This window comes from Giraffa tippelskirchi, chromosome 2 (assembly GCF_054371585.1).
Source record: "Giraffa tippelskirchi isolate mGirTip1 chromosome 2, T2T-mGirTip1v1.2.pri, whole genome shotgun sequence".
In the NCBI taxonomy this organism is placed as follows: domain Eukaryota; kingdom Metazoa; phylum Chordata; class Mammalia; order Artiodactyla; family Giraffidae; genus Giraffa; species Giraffa tippelskirchi.
In genome coordinates this window covers 30,001,719-30,022,599 of record NC_137276.1, presented here as the reverse complement: position 1 = coordinate 30,022,599, position 20,881 = coordinate 30,001,719, and the positions used below count along the sequence as shown (strand labels likewise).

General features: G+C 39.5%; 1 protein-coding gene across 1 annotated transcript in view; it reads left to right on the top strand.

The window, feature by feature from the left end:
- The window catches only part of ABCC2 (ATP binding cassette subfamily C member 2), a 94,468-nt gene that overhangs the window by 698 nt on the left and 72,889 nt on the right, over positions 1–20,881 (top strand). The gene's annotated exons all lie outside the window — the stretch shown is intronic.

Sequence of the window (20,881 nt, the reverse complement as noted above, 5' to 3'; positions counted from 1 at the left end):
TCTCCGTTCACAAAACCGTCATAATAATAATAGCAGGAGTCCAACCGTAAATTATAAGAATGCATTTGGTATTATGAATTTAAATAATTTCCTAATAAAAGGCCACCATATGTAAAGGTAGTGCTATCCCACTGTGATAAGAATAAACTCAGCTTTATCTTAACAGGTTATTCTGGTGCTGTTTTGCTAGAACGCGTATTCCACAGAATTCAACATCTTACATATAATTTCTTTTAGCTTATTTTCTTCGTTCCTCCAGTTCCTCTGAAAACAGCCACTGTCAACAATTTCTTTTGTATCTTTCCAGAAATTTTTATAATTACTTGTATTTAGTTGCTGGTAAAGCTATGTGGTTTTCTATGTGATAATTACAATACTTAGATTGCCCCTCCCATGTTATTTTTGTCAGATGTCTTCCCTGTTTGGTTACTTTCATACTGTATAGGTATCCCTCAGTATCGAGCGGGGATTGGTTCCAAGATTCCCCTGTATACCAAAATCTGCAGATGCTTAAGTCCCATGTAGAAAGTGGTGTAGTTTTTTCCTGTAACCTACACACATCCTCCTGAATACTTTAAATCACCTTTAGTTCACCTATCCGAGAAGGCAATGGCAACCCACTCCAGTACTCTTGCCTGGAAAATCCCATGAACAGAGGAGCCTGGTAGGCTGCAGTCCGTGGGGTCGCCAAGAGTCGGACACGACTGAGCAACTTCACTTTCACTTTTCACTTTCATGCATTGAAGGAAATGGCAACCCACTGCAGTGTTCTTGCCTGGAGAATCCCAGGCACGGGGGAGCCTGGTGGGCTGCTGTCTATGGGGTCGCACAGAGTCGAACACGACTGAAGCGATTTAGCAGCAGCAGCAGCAGCAGTTTACCTATAATGCCTAATACAATATAAATACAAATAGTTGTAAATATCAATATAATGTAAATACTATGTAAATAGCTGCTGCTGAAAGGCAAATTCAAGTTTTGGTTTCTGGAACTTTCTGAAATTATTTTTTTTCAAATAATTTTGGTGATTGGTTGAATTTGTGAACGTGGAACCCAGGGATACAGAGGACTGACTGACTGTTTTATAAAAGTCTCTTGAAAATTAATAAAACAAAAAAAAATTGTGTAGACGTTTTTCTATTTTCTGATATCCCCTCTTTTGTTTTCCAGGACTCAGAAGAGTATTATTCCCTCCAGTGCATATCTCTTTATGCTAGCCCATTTTCTTCTCTTGTTTTATGACCTATCAAAATATATTTGACGGTATGATGTGAAGCAAAGACCTAAATTGTTATTATTATTTCTGGCTTGCCCCACTCAGCTTGCAGGATCTTATTTCCCCAACCATGGGCTGAACGCGGGACATGGCAGTGAAAGTGCTGAGTCCTAGCTACTGGGGAAGTCGCTCAGTCGTGTCCGACTCTTTGCGACCCCGTGGACGGTAGCCCACCAGGCTTCTCCGTCCGTGGGATTCTCCAGGCAGGAATACTGGAGTGGTTTGCCATTTCCTTCTCCAGGGGATCTTCCCTGACCCAGGGATCGAACCCAGGTCTCCCACATTGGAGGCAGACGCTTTAACCTCTGAGCCACCAGCGAAGCACTAGAAGCACTAGCTACTGGACCACCAGGGAATTCCCAGTTACTTCTTTTTTATACTAAAATGTTTCTGTCTAAAAAAGATTGAACTGCTCATCCAACTCTCTCTAGTTTGTCAACGTTTAAAATTTTATTCTTTGACTTTACTAGGGACATTTTTCTGTACCATCAATAACTAACTAACTTTTCTTTAAAGTACATGTTTTTAAATTTTTTAATTAATTTAATTGGAGGATAATTACTTCACAATATTCTGATGGTTTTTGCCATACATCAACCAACATGAATCAGCCACAGTTATACATGTGTTCCCCCATCCTCATTTTTTAAAAAATCTACATAAATATTTTAGTAGTTGACTATTTTGTTAGGCTTTAGGTCTAGTTCAATGAGTTCCTTAAATATTTAAATTTGTTCTTTGAAATTTGTTTATTCTTCCAGAAAAATTTCACTATATTTCAGGTTTTAATATGAAAAAATAAGTTTACAATTAGTAAAAGTATTTTTAAGTTATTGTTAGTTAAATTACTTCTATGTCCTTTTTGGTCTCTAGTTATTCTAAATATTCTTGTTTGTTTTACAGGACAAAAATGTGCAGATTATCTTGGTGAAGAGTTTGAAAGTAATTATTTGATTACTTCATATTACTGTTTTTAGCTTATGCTATAGAAACATGAATATTAGACTCAATTAAAAAATACAAAGGGAAAAGCAATATTTTTACTGTTAACACTGGATATCTATTTTAAGATATTGCATAAGAAAGAAAACCTTTGTTAAGTTCATGTGTAATCATTAACTAAAAGTATGCAATTCTTTGGTTATCTTGAACATTGAACTTCTGTAGATTCTTCAAAGTTACTTAAGTGCAACCACCTATTAATCAACATTTGCTTACTAAGTAGAAATCATCCAGCATATTTTTCCCCCAAGTCATTATGATCAAATGTTCCCTTCTACTGGAGTATCTCTATGCAATCAATTATTTACAGAAGACACACATTGAGTCATTATGAAAAGATTTTTGGAAACCATTTAGAAGAGATCTGGGAGAAATCATTTCACTTAAGACCATCAGAGCTAACACCAGAATCCAGCCAGCTTTCCTGACACCTTTACATGTTACAGTCTCTCTTAGTACAGTCTTTAAATATCAATTATTACACTTTAAAAGAGAGAATTCACAGAACACTCTATCTGATAAAACAGAAGCATTCCTGAAAATGTGTATGTATTTGACATATTCAGATTACATCTTCAGGGCAGTAGGAGAGCTTGTGATTTAGAGAAATCCTGTGGTATATCCTTTGGTAAAGGGAATCACCACACTATTTTTGTCTGTTGTGTAAAATTTTATTTACATTAAATCATAACATCTTGGAGGTCTTCTGGTCAGACTTTCTCCCCAGAGCATACTTTCCCCAGAGCATACTTTCTCCAGTCCTTTCTACACTATAAGAAATGGGATGACATCTGTTGATGTTTTTGCTGAACGAATATGGAGCATTATTCTTTGTAAGTTGTGGGATGTAGGAAAGTTTTCTGAACCTCAGTTTCCTAACTGGTAAAATTGGAATAAAAAGAGTGCCTGCATAGAAATATATTTGTTATTTAAGAAACCCATGTGAGGTTGACATGTAAGATGTTCATTAAATGGGTGTTCTCTTAATGCTTGTAGATCATTGATAAAAATGTTGAAGGTGCTGAAGCCACTGCAGACTCTTTTGCAATGCTAATAGAGATCTTCTTCAGGTTATATCATTAATATCATTTTGTTAATTTCTTTGACTATATAGTGGTTCAAGCAATTAAAGGTCCATGTAAATATGCTCTCATTCTGTCCATAGAAAACATGATGTATCTTGTCAGGTGCCTTGCTGAGTTCAAGATATACTATACCTACTGCCAATGTAATAATCACATCAAAAAAAGGAAATTAAATTACAAAGAATGTCCTGCCTATGTTTTCCTCTAGGAGTTTTACTGTATCCAGTCTTACATTTAGATATTAGTCCATTTTTAGTTTATTTTTGTTCATGGTATTAGAGAATGTTCTAATTTCACCCTTTTCATGTAGCTGCCTGATTTTTCTCGCATCATTTATTGAAGAGACTATCTTTTCTCCATTGTATACTCTTGCCTCCTTTGTTGCAGTCTAATTGACCATAGGTGTGTGGGTTTATTTCTGGGCTTTCTATCTTGTTCCATTGATTTATATTTCTGATTTGTGCCAGTACCATACTGTTTTGATCACTGTAATTTTATGGTATAGGATAAAGTCAAAGAGCCTGATTCCTCCAGCTGACAGTGTTTTTTACAGAGCAGAAATTTTAAATTTCAATAGAGTCCAGCTTGTTAATTTTTGTTTTCTTTCATGGGTCATGCCTTTGGTGTTGCATCTAAAATGTCATTTCCAAACCCAGAGTCATCTAGATTTTTTCTCCTCTGTTGTCTTCTAGGGGTTTTACAGTTTTGCATTTTACATTTAGGTGTATGATCAACTTTGAGTTATATTTTGGGGAATGGTGTAAGGTATGTATCTAGATTTTTTTTTTTGCATGTGGATTTCTAGTTTTTCCCACATTATTTATTGAAAATATTATCTTTTCTTCATTGTATTGACTTTGTTCCTTTGTCAAAGATCAGTTAACTATATTTATAAGGCTCTGATACTGGGCCCTCTTTCTGTTTCATTGATCTATTTGTCAATTTTTTCTATCCTATTCTGAAAGTCTGGTAGTGTTAGTCCTCCAACTTGGTTTTTCTCCTTCAATATTATGTTGGATGTTCTGGGTCTTTTGACTCTCCATATAAACTTTAGAATCAGTTTGTTGATATCCATAAAATAACTTGTTGGGATTTTGTCAAATTGCAAAGAATTGACATCTTGACAACAGTGAGTCTTCCTAACCATGAACATGGGATATTGCTCCTTCTTTAAATTTTTCATCAGGGTTTTGTAATTTTCCTCATACGTATTTTGTTAGATTTATTCCAAGGTATTTCTTTTTTAAGGTGCTAATATAAATGGTGTTGTGGTCTTAATTTTGATTTGTTCATTGCTGATATATAGGAAAGTGATTGACTTTTGTATGTTAGCTTTGTATTGTGCTACATTGTTACAATCACTTATGAGTTCCAGAAAGTTTTTTTGGATTTTTTACATAGACAGTCGTGTTACCTGAGATCATCTTCCTCCCAATTAGTGTATCTTTTCTTTCCTTTTCTTTTTTTTTTTTTTTTTGATTAGCTATGAATTCTAGTTTAATGTTGAAAAAATGATGTGAGATGGATATCCTTGTCTTGTTCCTGATCTTAGTGGGGAAGTTTCTAATTTCTCATCATAGGTATGATGTTAACTATAGGTTTGTTTGTTTGTTTGTTTGTTTTTGGCTTAATTTTGTTTTTTGGGTTTTTTTTAATTAGTTTATTTTCTATTTTTTAACTTTACAATATTGTATTTGTTTTGCCACACATTGACATGAATCCACCATGGGTGTACATGTTTTCCCCCTCCAGAACCCCCCTTCCACCTCCCTCCCCATCCCATCTCTCCAGGTCATCCCGGTGCACCAGCCCCGAGCACCCTGTATCATGCATTGAACCTGGACTGGCGATTCGTTTCACATATGATAATTTACATGGTTCCATGCCATTCTCCCATATCATCCCACCCTCGCCCTCTCCCATAGAGTCTATAATACTGTTCTATTTATCTGTGTCTCTTTTGATGTCTCGCATACAGGGTTATCTTTACCGATTGACTAAATACCATATATATGTGCTAATATACTGTATTGGTGTTTTTCTTTCTGGCTTACTTCACTCTGTATAATAGGCTCCAGTTTCATCCACCTCATTAGAACTGATTAGAATGTATTCTTTTTTAATGGCTGAGTAACATTCCATTGCGTATATGTACCACAGCTTCCTTATCCATTCGTCTGCTGATGTGCATCTAGGCTGCTTCCATGTCCTGGCTATTATAAACAGTGCTGCGATGAACATTGGGGTACACGCGTCTCTTTCAAGTCTGGTTTCCTCAGTGTGTATGCCCAGCAGTGGGATTGCTGGGTCATATGGCAGTTCTATTTCCAGTTTTTTGAGGAATCGCCACACTGTTCTCCATAGTGGCTGTACTAGTTTGCATTCCCACCAACAGTGTAAGAGGGTTCCCTTTTCTCCACCCCCTCTCCAGCATTTATTGCTTGTAGTCTTTTGGATAGCAGCCATTCTGACGGGCGTGAAATGGTACCTCATTGTGGTTTTGATTTGCATTTCTCTGATAATGAGTGATGTTGAGCATCTTTTCATGTGTTTATTAGCCATCTGTATGTCTTCTTTGGAGAAGTGTCTGTTTAGCTCTTTGGCCCACTTTTTGATTGGGTCGTTTATTTTTCTGAAATTGAGCTGCAGGAGTTGCCTGTATATTTTTGAGATTAATTGTTTGTCCGTTGCTTCATTTGCTATTATTTTCTCCCATTCCAAAGGCTGTCTTTTCATCTTGCTTATAGTTTCCTTTGTTGTGCAAAAGCTTTTAATTTTAATTAGGTCCCATTTGTTTGTTTTTGCTTTTATTTCCAATATTCTGGGAGGTGGGTCATAGAGGATCCTGCTGTGGTTTTTGTCGGAGAGTGTTTTGCCTATGTTTTCCTCTAGGAGTTTTATAGTTTCTGGTCTTACGTTTAGATCTTTAATCCATTTTGAGTTTATTTTTGTGTACGGTGTTAGAAAGTGTTCTAGTTTCATTCTTTTACAAGTGGTTGACCAGTTTTCCCAGCACCACTTGTTAAAGAGATTGTCTTTTCTCCATTGTATATTCTTGCCTCCTTTGTCAAAGATAAGGTGTCCATAGGTGCGTGGATTTATCTCTGGGCTTTCTATTTTGTTCCATTGATCTATATTTCTGTCCTTGTGCCAGTACCATACTGTCTTGATGACTGTGGCTTTGTAGTAGAGCCTGAAGTCAGGCAAGTTGATTCCTCTAGTTCCATTCTTCTTTCTCAAGATTGCTTTTGCTAGTCGAGGTTTTTTGTATTTCCAAACAAATTGTGAAATTATTTGTTATAGTTCTCTGAAGAATACTGTTGGTAGCTTGATAGGGATTGCATTGAATCTATAGATTGCTTTGGGTAGTGTACTCATTTTCACTATATTGATTCTTCCGATCCATGAACACGGTATATTTCTCCATATATTTGTGTCCTCTTTGATTTCTTTCACCAGTGTTTTATAGTTTTCTATATATAGGCCTTTTGTTTCTTTAGGTAGATATATTCCTAAGTATTTTATTCTTTTCATTGTGATGGTGAATGGAATTGTTTCCTTAATTTCTCTTTCTGTTTTCTCGTTGTTAGTGTATAGAAATGCAAGGGTTTTCTGTGTGTTAATTTTATAACCTGCAACTTTACTATATTCATTGATTAGCTCTAGTAATTTTCTGGTGGAGTCTTTAGGGTTTTCTATGTAGAGGATCATGTCATCTGCAAACAGTGAGAGTTTTACTTCTTCTTTTCCAATCTGGATTCCTTTTATTTCTTTTTCTGCTCTGATTACTGTGGCCAAAACTTCCAAAACTATGTTGAATAGTAGTGGTGAGAGTGGCACCCTTGTCTTGTTCCTGATTTTAGGGGAAATGCTTTCAGTTTTTCACCATTTAGGATAATGTTTGCCATGGGTTTGTCATATATAGCTTTTATTATGTTGAGGTATGTTCCTTCTATTCCTGCTTTTTGGAGGGTTTTTATCATAAATGGATGTTGAATTTTGTCAAAGGCTTACTCTGCATCTATTGAAACAATCATATGGTTTTTATTTTTCAATTTGTTTATGTGGTGTATTACATTGATTGATTTGCGGATATTGAAGAATCCTTGCATCCCTGGGATAAAGCCCACTTGGTCATGATGTATGATCTTTTTAATATGTTGTTGGATTCTGTTTGCTAGGATTTTGTTAAGGATTTTTGCGTCTATGTTCATCAGTGATATTGGCCTGTAGTTTTCTTTTTTTGGAGCATCTTTGTCAGGTTTTGGTATTAGGGTGATGGTGGCCTCATAGAATGAGTTTGGAAGTTTACCTTCCTCTGCAATTTTCTGGAAGAGTTTGAGTAGGATCGGTGTTAGTTCTTCTCTAAATTTTTGGTAGAATTCAGCTGTGAAGCCATCTGGTTCTGGGCTTTTGTTTGCTGGAAGATTTCTGATTACAGTTTCAATTTCCTTGCTTGTGATGGGTCTGATGAGATATTCTATTTCTTCCTGGTTCAGTTTTGGGAAGTCGTACTTTTCTAAGAATTTATCCATTTCTTCCAAGTTGTCCAATTTATTTGCATATAGTTGCTGATAATAGTCTCTTATGATCCTTTGTATTTCTGTGTTGTCTGTTGTGATCTCTCCGATTTCATTTCTAGTTTTGTTGATTTGATTCTTCTCCCTTTGTTTCCTGATGAGTCTGGCTAATGGCTTGTCAATTTTATTTATCTTCTCAAAGAGCCAGCTTTTGGCTTTGTTGATTTTTGCTATGGTCTCTTTTGTTTCTTTTTCATTTATTTCTGCCCTAATTTTTAAGATTTCTTTCCTTCTACTAACCCTGGGGTTCTTCATTTCTTCCTTTTCTAGTTGCTTTAGGTGTAGAGTTAGGTTATTTATTTGACTTTTTTCTTGTTTCTTGAGGTGAGCCTGTATTGCTATGAATCTTCCTCTTAGCACTGCTTTTACCGTGTCCCATAGGTTTTGGGTTGTTGTGTGTTTATTTTCATCTGTTTCTATGCATATTTTGATTTCTTTTTTGATTTCTTCTGTGATTTGTTGGTCATTCAGCACTGTGTTGTTCAGCCTCCATATGTTGGAGTTTTTAATTGTTTTTCTCCTGTAATTGACATCTAATCTTACTGCATGTGGTCAGAAAAGATGCTGGGAATGATTTCAATTTTTTTGAATTTACCAAGACTAGATTTATGGCCCAGGATGTGATCTATTCTGGAGCAGGTTCCGTGTGTGCTTGAGAAAAAGGTGAAATTCATTGTTTTGGGGTGAAATGACCTATAGATATCAATTAGGCCTAACTGGTCTATTGTATCATTTAAAGTTTGTGTTTCCTTATTAATTTTCTGTTTAGTTGATCTGTCCATAGATGTGAGTGGGGTATTAAAGTCTCCCACTATTATTGTGTTATTGTTAATTTCCCCTTTCATACTTGTTATCATTGCCTTACATATTGTGGTGCTTCTATGTTGGGTGCATGTATATTTATACTTGTTATATCTCCTTCTTGGATTGATCCTTTGATCATTATGTAGTGTCCATCTTTGTCTCTTTTCACCACCTTTGTTTTAAAGTCTATTTTATCTGATATGAGTATTGCTACTCCTGCTTTCTTTTGGTCTCTATTTGCATGAAATATCTTTTTCCAGCCCTTCACTTTCAGTCTGTATGTGTCCCTTGTTTTGAGGTGGGTCTCTTGTAGACAACATACATAGGGATCTTGTTTTTGTATCCATTCAGCCAGTCTTTGTCTTTTGGTTAGGGCATTCAACCCATTTACATTTAAGGTAATTATTGATAAGTATGATCCCGTTGTCATTTACTTTATTGTTTTGGGTTCGAGATTATACACCCTTTCTGTGTTTCCTGTCTAGAGAAGATCCTCTAGCATTTGTTGGAGAGCTGGTTTGGTGGTGCTGAATTCTCTGAGCTTTTGCTTGTCTGTAAAGCTTTTGATTTCTCCTTCGTATTTGAATGAGATTCTTGCAGGATACAGTCATCTGGGCTGTAGATTATTTTCTTTCATCACTTTAAGTGTGTCCTGCCATTCCCTTCTGGCCTGAAGAGTTTCTATTGAAAGATCAGCTGTTATCCTTATGGGGATCCCCTTGTGTGTTATTTGTTGTTTTTCCTTTGCTGCTTTTAATATTTGTTCTTTGTGTTTGATCTTTGCTAATTTGATTATTATGTGTCTTGGGGTATTTCGTCTTGGGTTTATCCTGTTTGGGACTCTCTGGGTTTCTTGGACTTGGGTGATTATTTCCTTCTCCACTTTAGGGAAGTTTTCAACTATTATCTCCTCGAGTATTTTCTCATGGTCTTTCTTTTTGTATTCTTCTTCTGGGACTCCTATGATTCATATGTTGGTGCGTTTAACATTGTCCCAGAAGTCTCTGAGGTTGTCCTCATTTGTTTTAATTCTTTTTTCTTTTTTCCTCTCTGTTTCATTTATTTCTATCATTCTATCTTCTATCTCACTTATCCTATCTTCTGCCTCCATTATTCTACTGTTGGTTCCCTCCAGAGTGTTTTTGATCTCATTTATTGCATTATTCATTATGTAATGACTCTTTTTTATTTCTTCTAAGTCCTTGTTAAACCTTTCTTGCATCTTCTCGATCTTTGTCTCCAGGTTATTAATCTGTAACTCCAATTTGTTTTCCAGATTTTGGATCATTTTCACTATCATTATTCGGAATTCTTTGTCAGGTAGATTCCCTATCTCTTCCTTTTTTTGTTTGATTTGGAAGGCATTTATCCTGTTCTTTTACCTGCTGGGTATTTCTCTGCCTTTTCATCTTGTTCATATTGCTGTGTTTGGGACGGCCTGTTTTCTGGCAGTTTGTGGTTCCTCTTTATTGTGGAGGTTCCTTGCTGTAGGTGGGGTTAGACGGGTGGCTTGTCGGGGTTTCCTGGTTGGGGAAGCTTGTGTCAGTGTTCTGGTGGGTGCAGCTTGATTTCTTCTCTCTGGAGTGCAATGAAGTGTCCAGTAATGAGTTTTGAGATGTCAGTGGGTTTGGTGTGACTTTGAGCAACCTGTATGTTGAAGCTCAGGGCTATGTTCTTGTGTTGCTGGAGAATTTGCATGGTGTATCTTACTCTGGGACTTGTTGGCCCTTGGGTGGTGCTTGGTTTCAGTGTAGTTATGGAGGCGTTTGATGAGCTCCTATCGTTTAATGCTTCCTGGATTCAGGAGTTCTCTGGTGTTCTCAAGATTTGAACTTAAATCTCCTGTCTCTGGTTTTCAGTCTTATTCTTACAGTAGCCTCAAGACTTCTCCATCTATGTAGCAGCAATGATAAAACATCTAGGTTAATGATGAAAGGTTTCTCTACAGTGAGGGACACCTGGAGAGGTTCACAGAGTTACATGGAGAAGAGAAGAGGGAGGAGGGAGATAGAGGTGGCCAGGAGGAGAAGAGGGGAATAAAAAGGGGAGAGAGCAAGCTAGCCAGTAATCACTTCCCTGTGTGCTCTCCACCATCTGGATTTCTCAGAGATGTTCACGGAGTTACACAGGGAAGAGAAGAGGGAGGAAGGAGACAGAGGTGGCCAGGAGGAGAAAAGGGAAAATCAAAAGGGGAGAGACAGATCCAGCCAGTAATCAGTTCTCTAAGTGTTCTCCACAGCCTGGAACACACAAAGAGATTCACAGAATTGGGTAGAGAAGAAAAAGGCGGGGTGGGGAGATAGAGGTGACTTGGTGGAGAAAAAGGAGAGTTAAAAGGGGGAGAGAGCAATCAAGACAGTGATCTCGTTCCCAAGTAAAAACAGGTGCTGAAGATTGGGTTCTTGAAGATACAAAGTTGATAACAAATACTAAAAAGCAAAGATTAAAAATCTAGAGTAGAGTTTAGGTTCTCAAAAATACTATATTAAAAAAGGAGAAAGAAAAGAAAATGAAAGAAAAAAAAAGAAAGAAAAAACCCCCACCAAAGTCACAAAAGTTATAAAATATATATAAATGAGGTTTACTTTAAAAATAATGTCTTAAAGAAAGAAAAATAATAAAAGAAAATAATGATAAAAATAGGGTCTTTTTTTTTTGCAAGGTAATAGAAGGTTATAAAAATGAAAATTGAAGGATTAAAGGGGACTTAGAAATCAAATAAGAAAATAAAATAAAATTTTAAAAAATTAACAAAAAAAATAATTTAAAAAGTTTTAAAAATGTAAAAGATGATACTAGTAAAAATATATCTTGGACTTTCTCTGGAGCTGTTATGGACTGTGTGGGGTCAGTTCATTTTCAGATAGTTCCTTGGTCCAGCTTGTACTTCTCAAGGTCTCTAGGCCCCTTCCTATGTAGCCGGTGCTAATTACAGGGTTTTAATCTGTTGCATCTGTCACTTTCAAAGCGATTCCTTCTGTTTCCTTTAGCTTCTTCTGTTTGCTGGTCTCGTCAGCGTCTAGTTTCCGCCCTGACACAAGGGGGGCAGTGGTGGTCACATTTTTTTTAGTCTCACTTGTTCAGTTGTGCTGTGGAGAGGGAGGAACACTGCAAACAAATCTCACTGGTGTGTGCTCACAATGTTTCGGCCACACTGGGTTTGCCCTGCTCACGGCGTGTGTGCTTTCCCAGTCTACACTTCTCAGGCTCTAGGTTGCACTGCTGGGAACTGTCTGAAGCGGCCCCTGGGGTTGCCTGTACTTCCCAGGTCTAAGCCGCTCAGGTTCTGGTTCCCGGGTACTTCACAAAGGCGCAGACTTGGTTGAGCCTGGGTTTTGTGCCCTTCCCAGGTTCGAGCAGCTCCGGTAACCAGGTTTTTGGTTAGCGCGGTCAGGGGCTGTATTATTTTTCCGTTCCCCCGTCCCAGCCGCTCGGTTTTCTGGGTGTACAATGGTCGCAGTTTCCCAGGCGTGCCGTGCTCTCCCCTGGGGAGCTGATCTCTGGCTGCGACCCTCTCAGTGGGTGTCGACCCTCCAGAGTCCCAAGCAGTCCTGGTTAGCAGCGAGGTCTGTTTGCAGTTTGGTATAGAGTGCATCTCTGGGGCCGCGATTTCGCCCTTTCGGCTCTCGCTGCTCTCCCCTGCCTGTCTCCTGCTGGGGATGGGCAGGTCCGTGGCCGGTTTACTCTGACCAGTCCTTTGTTCTGTGAATGGGCCTGGCTGGGTCTTAGGTTAAGGCTTTTCATGGGAAAGCTATCCCACTGTCTAGGTTGCTGTCTCAATCTAGTTCCCTCAGATTGCCCGTGGGGCATTCAGTCTCATTCCTTACTGAAAGCAATGCAGCCCGCCCCTCCCTGCCCAGCCCCACTTGGTAGTTGGGGAAGCATGCGCCCCTCCCTGCCCAGCCCCCGCTCGGTAGTTGGGGAAGCATGCGTCTGAGCTGTGCACCTGCTGGGAGCTGCTGCTAGGTACGCAAACCGCGGGTTTTAATTATTTATTTATTTTTCCTCCCGGTTATTTTGCCCTTTGCGATTCCAAGGCTCGCCACAAACCCGCCGGAGAGAGTGTTTCCTGGTGTTTGGAAACTTCTCTCCTTTTTAAGACTCCCTTCCCTGGACGGATCTCCGTCCCCACCTCTTTTGTCTCTTTATCTTTTATATTTTGTCCTACCTCCTTTCGAAGACTATGATCTGCCTTTCTGTGTGTCTGATGTCCTCTGCCAGCATTCACAAGTTGTTTTGTGGAATTTGCTCGGCGTCTAAATATTTTTTGATGAATTTGTGGGAGAGAAAGTCGTCTCCCCGTCCTATTCCTCTGCCATCTTAGGACCGCCCTAACTACAGGTCTTTTATAGACCATCTTTATCAAGTAAGGAAATTCCCTTCCTCATTGTTCCTAGTTTCTGAAAGTTTTTATCATGAGTGTGTGTTGGGTTTTATCAAATTATTTTTCTACATCTATCTATAGATATGATAATGTGATTTTTCTTCTTTAGCCTGATATAATGGATTACATTAATTGATTTTTGAATGTTGAACCAACCTTGCATACCTGGGATAAGTCTCACTTGTTTCTAATCTGTAACTCTTTTTATACATTGTTGTATTTGACTTGCTAATATTTTGTTGAGATTTCTGCATCTACTGTTTTATGTTAAATCAAGAATAAGAAAAATAAAGATTTTTATTTTACCTTCACTTATTCCTTCACCAGGGGCTTCCCTGGTGGCTCAGTGGTAAAGAATCCACCTGCAGGATTTGATCCCTGGGTCTCCCTGGAGAAGGAAATGGCAACCCACTCCAGTATTCTTGCCTGGGAAATCCCATGGACCCTGGAGAGCTATAGTCCATGAGGATGCAAAAGTGCCAGACATGACTTAGTGACTAAACAACTGCATAACATTCCTTCACCAATTCCTTCTCTTTCTTTCTTTATGTAGATCCAGGTTTCCAGCCTGTATCATTTTCCTTCTCTCTAAAGAATCTTTTTAAAACAATTCTTGCATGGTAGGTCTATTGGCCTCAAAGTGAAAGTGAAAGTAGCTCAGTCGTGTCCAGCTCTTTGCAACCCCATGGACTGTAGCCTGCCCGGCTTCTCTGTCCATGGAATTCTCCAGGCACGAATACTGGAGTGGGTAGCCATTCCCTTCTCCAGGGGATCTTCGCAACCCAGGGACCAAACCCAGGTCTCCTGCATTGCAGGCAGATTCTTTACAATCTGAGCCACCAGGGAAGACCATTGGCCTCAAATTCCCTCAATTTTTGTTTTTGTTTGTCTGAAAAAGTCTTTATTTCTCCTTTTTTTTAAGATTTTTTTTTTATTAATGTGGACCATATTAAAAGTCTTTATTGAATTTGTTACAATACTGCTTCTGTTGTTATGTTTTGGGTTTTTGGCCCTGAGGCATGTGGGATCTTATTTCCCCAACCAGGGATCAAACCTGCATCCTTGCATTGGAAGGTGAAGTCTTAACCACAGGACCACCAGGGAAGTCCCTCTCCTTCATTTTTTGAAGGATACCTTTGCAAGGTACAGTATTCTTGGGTTTTGTTTTGTTTTTTTTCTCTCAAAACTTTACTCTCTACTTACTTGCATTTTCTTAGAAAAGTTAGATGTAATTCTTTACTTCTCACTAGGTAGATGTTTTTTCCTCTGAATTATATTAGGATTTCTTCTTTATCTTTGATTTTCTGCAATTTAAGTACATATGACTAGCTGTAGTTTTGTTTTTGTTTGGTTTGACATATATCTTGCTTGATGTTCTCTGGGGTTCCTGAATCTGTGCCTTGGTATCTGATATTATTTGGGGGAAGTTCTCAGTTTTTACTTCAATTATTTCTTTTGTTTCTTTCTCTTTTTTCTTCTGATAGTCTCATGTATATGTTACACATTTTGCAGTTACCCCATAGTTCCTAATTATTCTGTTGTTTTTTTTCCCAGTTTCATTTCTCTGCTTTTCAGTTTCAGCATTTTGTGTTGAGATATTCTCAAATTGAGATTTTTTTTCCTCAGCTGTGTTCATTCTACTAATAAGCCAATTACATGCATTCTTTATTTCTGTTCTTATTTCTATTAAGTGCTTTGACTGCCAGCATTTTATTTTGATTCTTTCTTAGAATTTCTTTCTCTTTGCTTACATGGTCCATCTGCTCTTGCATGCTGTCTATGTTATCCATTAAAGCCCCTGACATATTAATCATAGTTGCTTAAAATTCCTAGTCTGATAATCCCAACACTCCTGCCATATCTGAAACCTGCTTCATCCCTTCAAGCTGTGTTTTTTGTCTTTAGGAATGCCCTGTAGTTTTTTCTTTCTTTCTTTCTGGCCACTCTGTGAGGCATGTGGAACTTCCCAGAACCTGTGCCCTCTGCAGTAGAAGCTCAGCGTCTTAACCACCGGGCCACCAGGGAAGTCCCATATGCTCTGTAATATTTTCTTGATAGCTGGACATGGTGTACTGGGTAAAAGGGACTGCTGAAGATAAGCCTTTAGTAATGTGGTATAGTCAGGAGTGAAGGGAGAGGAAGTGTTCTATGATTCAGTGATTAGGGTCCCAGCCTTTTTAGTGAGACTGTACCTTTGGACTGTGAACTTCACAAGTGTTTTTCAGCTCCCTCCCTTAGGTGAGACAAGAAGGCTAGAGTGGGCTGGAGTTGGGTATTTCTCTTCCCCTAGGTTGGTTTGGCTTAACCTAGCAGGTTAAGCTCTGAAGGCAGACTGTTAAGAAAGAATTCTCTGGCATATTTCAAATGATTACTTTTCCCTTCCCCTTGCCAAAAACATTAGGAGATTTTTCTCTGATATTCACTGTGAGAACCTCCTCAAGGTAAAACTCATAGGTGTGTGGGGTTCCCCTATAACTTGAGGGCCCTGGATCTGTTTGTTTGTTGTTGTTTTTTTTGCCACTCCCCACAGCATGTGGGAATTTAAATTCCTGACCAAGGATTGAAACTATGTCCCCTGTATTGGAAACATGTAGTCTTAACCCCGGGACTGCCAGGGAAATTCCCATCCTCTTGAATCTTTTTGATGTCTCAGACTTGACTGAGACTCAATCATCCAGAGGAGATTTGTTAAGATCCAGAAGCAAATGAATGCCATCGTGGAGGAATTCACAGAACTGCTTTTTACTGATTTGACTAAAAATTCTGATGAAAGTAAGCTGGAGTTGCTGGTGTTCAACCTTAGCAATGTGGACATGAATGACTAAAGACAGTATTTATTTACAAAATGGGCTACTCCCCAGATCCTATTATTCAGTGGTTCTGGAAGGCTGTTCTGCTGATGGATGCTGAGAAGCATATCCAGTTACTGTAGTCTGTCACGGGAACATCCGGAGTACCTATGAATGGATTTGCCTAACTTTATGGTTCCAGTGGTCCCCAGATGTTCACAATAGAACCATGATGGAGTCCTGAAAAACTGCCCAGAGAGCACCTGTGCCTTGAATTACCTCCAAATGAACTCTTTGGAAATTTACAAGAGAAATTTCTCAGGGCTGGGATGGACGCTCAGGGATTTGAAGGTGGATTAAGCACCCCCTGCCTTAGGATGGTTGTTTGGTTGTTTGTGGAGTGAGTCCTGCTTGCACTTTTGTATTTGCCTAACAGACTTGACAGAGGCAATGGCAGAAGAGCAGTCTCAGGGAGTGACTCTTGGAGCAGAGCTTTATCTTGTGCACTTGCCCAAGTTCGGATGTGGGATCTCAGTCCCAGGTCATATTCTTGCATTTTCTACCACAAATTATCAACAGGGTAATATCCACTGAATACACTAATTACGTTTTGGGAGAATTTATTCTATTGATGTTATGCCGCTGTAGGCAAGGCCCTTAATATATTATATACTTTAAAAAAACCCTCTTAGTGACCCTGACTCTCAAAAACTGAACCTCTATCAATTAGTCAATTATAGTTCAGCTTTCTCTACCCTGGCACTAGTTCTGCAGAAATTGTAGTTCATGGATTTTTGTTTTAGTAAATCATGATTCCCTGTACTCACCTGGCTCCCCAGTTTAGGGGGCAGCAGTTTGCCCTGTGATCTCACTTCTCTTATCCTTCTAAGAAAAGTTGTTGACTTTTCAGTTTGTTTAGCTTGATACTTGTTAAAATGGAATGGTAACTTTCATGCCACTCACATGCCAGAACCACCCACTTCTTTTTTCATTTAATATTATATGTATATTCCATCTGTGTCAGTACATATTCTATAATCTAAGCATTTATTCTGATGAAATTTAGATCCTCTACTCTATTCTTTTGGCTATGCAAAATATGTAAGTACAAACAAGTAAAAATCCTGCTTGTCTTGGTCAACCACAAATTGACACCTGCCATGGGTGTCATCTACCTGCCATGGGTGTAGCTTGCCATCTACCTCTATAAGAATTAAATTATATGCTGCTGCAGCTGCTGACCTCCAACACCCCCTGAAGGAGTTTAGGGTAGAGAGCAGAAATGAAGTACTCTACTCCAGGAAACTGGCAGGACAGGTCTTTAGATAGATATTCTCAGGAACTGATTTTATGAGCCCAATTCTTGTATCTCCTCATATCTGCTGCTGCTAAGTCACTTCAGTCGTGTCTGACTCTGTGCGTCCCCATGGACGGCAGCCCACCAGGCTCCCCTATTCCTGGGATTCTCCAGGCAAGAATACTGGAGTGGGTTGCCATTTCCTTCTCCAGTGCATGAAAGTAAAAAGTGAAAGTGAAGTCGCTCAGTCGTGTCCGACTCTGAGCGACCCCATGGACTGCAGCCACCAGGCTCCTCCGTCCATGGGATTTTCCAGGCAAGAGTACTGGAGTGGGGTGCCATTGGCTTCTCTGCTCCTCATATCTAAAAAAGCTCTAAAGTTCTTCACAGTGATGATAGTTTCTCATGACTAGCAGAAACTTCACGAGACCAGCAGAAACTTTCTACAAAAAATATGTGCTTGACTGCATGTACTCTCCTTTTGCCAACATCACATATATATACTGTCTTTCCCCTACCTCTTTGGAACAGTTTCTCAGAGCTATCTGAGGTGCTGTTCCCTGGGCTGCAGTTCTCACATTGCCCCAAATAAAACTTAACTTGTAACCCTCACATTGTGCATTTTTTTTAATCAACATTTTAAAGCATGGTTATAATTTATGTTAGTCACCTTTGATTCCTCTTACGTGCAATAGACAGCATGAGGGTTTTCATTTTATTTTTAGAAAATATCCTGTTCACACCATACCACTCATCAGCTCTTCTCTTAAAGCCCAGTGAATATTACCAAGCATAGCTAATTTGCTCTCACAACTTACTTGCTAGCCAAACTCAGTAAATAAATCCTCCTCCATTCACTTGAGAAATAGAGGTCTAACATCATTATCAGAGAATAACTTAGGTCTTTTGTTAGATCTGCAACAATGATGTTGCTTTTCAATCAAATTTTTAAAAGAATAAAACTTGCTTAGAGTTTGGCAACTTATAAATCTTGATTTATGTAATGGATCATTTAAATTTTTTAATTGTCTAACTTTTAATAACAGTTTCTTCTTTTGCCTTAGAGTTCTGAAGGGGTGCAAATTGGAATTCTGTATTAATTTAGAAGCTCTAGTATGCTAGCCAAGGAAAGCTGACCCCTGTATGCTGGAGGTTGTTGCTTTCAGTTTTAAAGCCCCTTGGATATTGTCCTTCATTGTCATTTAGTCACTCAGTCATGTCCCACACTTTTGCAACCCCATGGACTGTAGCCCTCAAGGTTCCTCTGTCCATGGGATTTCCCAGGCAAGCATTGCTGGAGTGGGTTGCTATTTCCTTCTGCAGGTGATCTTTCTGACCCAGGGATCGAACCTTCATCTCCTTCATTCACAGGCAGATTCTTTACCACTGGACCACCAGGGAAGCAGATACTATCCTTTATTAAAGTCAGAATTCCCTACAGAGATTTATGCATTTTTTTATCATCCCTGGTAAAGGAATTTCATTTTCCAGATGTTGACAACTAATGGGTAAACATGAAAAAAGCTAGTGGTTTAGAGGGAGGAAGAAGGCTCTGAGCCTTAGAATTATACATTCATATATATTCAGTATACACAATATACTATAACTGTGATCAGAAGCACATGATGATAACAACTTCTGAAACATACAGTTTTAAATGCCAGGAAATGTAACCCAGCAGGACCCTATAGGGCCTTTCTGGAACAGATCCCTCCCTCATATCCTCTGCTAAAGTACCCAGATAATAGTATCTGATGCACGTTTCCTGAGTTGTTTCACAAATGCTAAGTTGGAGAAGACTCTTGAGAGTCCCTTGGACTGCAAGGAGATCCAACCAGTCCATCCTAAAGGAAATCAGTCCTGAATATTCTTTGGAAGGACTGATGCTGAAGCACCAATAATTTGGCCACCTGATGCAAAGAACTGACTGATTGGAAAAGATCCTGATGCTGGGAAAAATTGAAGGCAGGAGGAGAAAGGGACGACAGAGGATGAGATGGTTGGATGGCATCACTGACTCGATGGACATGAGTTTGAGCAAGCTTCAGGAGTTGGTGATGGACAGGGAAGCCTGGCGTGCTGCAGCCCATGGGGTCACAAAGAGCCAGACAAGAGTGAGTGACTGAACTGAAAATCACCACAACGTGGAAGAGATTAACTATTTGATGATCATGAGCACATAGCCCCCAGACCTCCTGGAGTCTTAACCCCTCTGACACCGCCCTGTTACCTCACCATCAACCAATCAGAGAGTTGTGCACGAGCTGATTGCCTACCCTGGGATGCCCCGCCCTTAGGTCACTTTTTAAAATGCTTTGCTGGAGCCTAGGGATGACTTCTGGTGTTTTGAGTGGTACCTCCCTTGGGCTTCTTGCTTGACGGCCTGCAGTAAATGCTGCACCTTTCTTCAGCACAACCCAGCTCAGTAGACTGGCTTTACTGTGCATGGGTGAGCTGACCGAAGTTTGGTTTGGTAGCAGAAATGCCGGAATCATAATAGGCAAAAGCAAATACACAAGGCTAACAAACACAGATTTCCTGTTGTCTGCCACCAGCCACAAAATGGATTCCTGTCGAATGCCACTTTGCAGAAATTGCCACTGATGAATGGTCAGACATCCAAAAATCCCACATCACTGGTACCAGAGGAGAAGACTAATTTGATAAACAAAAATCCAAAAAGCCACTTGGCTAGTGAGAGCCAAAAAGCTCAATACTGTTTCTACCACTCACCGGAAGAGCCAGGAAAGGTGAGCTGTGGACCTCACTCCATTGGAAGGAGGTTCATTTTCAGGCATGTACTTCTCTTGGGCTCTGAGGATAGAACTCAGGTGGAAAAGTCGGTAAAGCTTTCTGGGTGGTTTACTCTCATCGCTGCTTCCTACCTTCTATTTTCTTAGGACATATTCTGCCATGCTGCCTGCTCCTATCCCTCCACTTCCCACTTGCCCTTTCCAAGGATGGTTGGGTGGGGTGATCTTACATCCCATGAAGGTGGAATTGCATTAGAGGGGTTCTCTCAGCTCTTCTGCATCTGCCCTAACTTTCTGTAGGTGGAAGCTTAGAAAACCTCAGTGTTTACTCTCAGTTCTCCTAACTGCCTCCTTCCATTTTGTTGTACTGTTCTCAGCACTTGGTAAGACTGATGTGGCAAAGAGTTTGGGATTGTGCAGTATTGAAACCCCACAACTCAGATGGGGCTTGAACCCAGCCAAAACCGAGGTTGGGACTTGAACCCATGGGCTAGGACTCGAATCCACTGTCTCTTAATTGATATCACACACCTGGTCTCAGGACTTAATAAAGCTCAGGTTCTCTCTGTTTCAGCCCAGAGGAATTCAGTGAGAGGCCAAGTGATAGGTAAGAAGTGGGTTTATTTAGAGATACATACTCCACACACAGAATGCTGTTCATCTCAAAAGGTGAGAGACCCTGATATATGGGGTGGTTAGTTTTTACAGACTGGGAAGTTTCATAGGTTAATGAGTGGGAAGATTTTTCCAACTATTTTGGGGAAGGGACAGGGACTTCCAGGAACTGGGAAAATGCTTTTGGCCTTTTATGTTTGCCCTTCGTACTGTCATGGCAGCTGTGGGCATGTCATTTAGCAGGCTGATATATTACAGTGAGGGTATAATGAAGCTTAAGGTCTAATGGAAGTTGA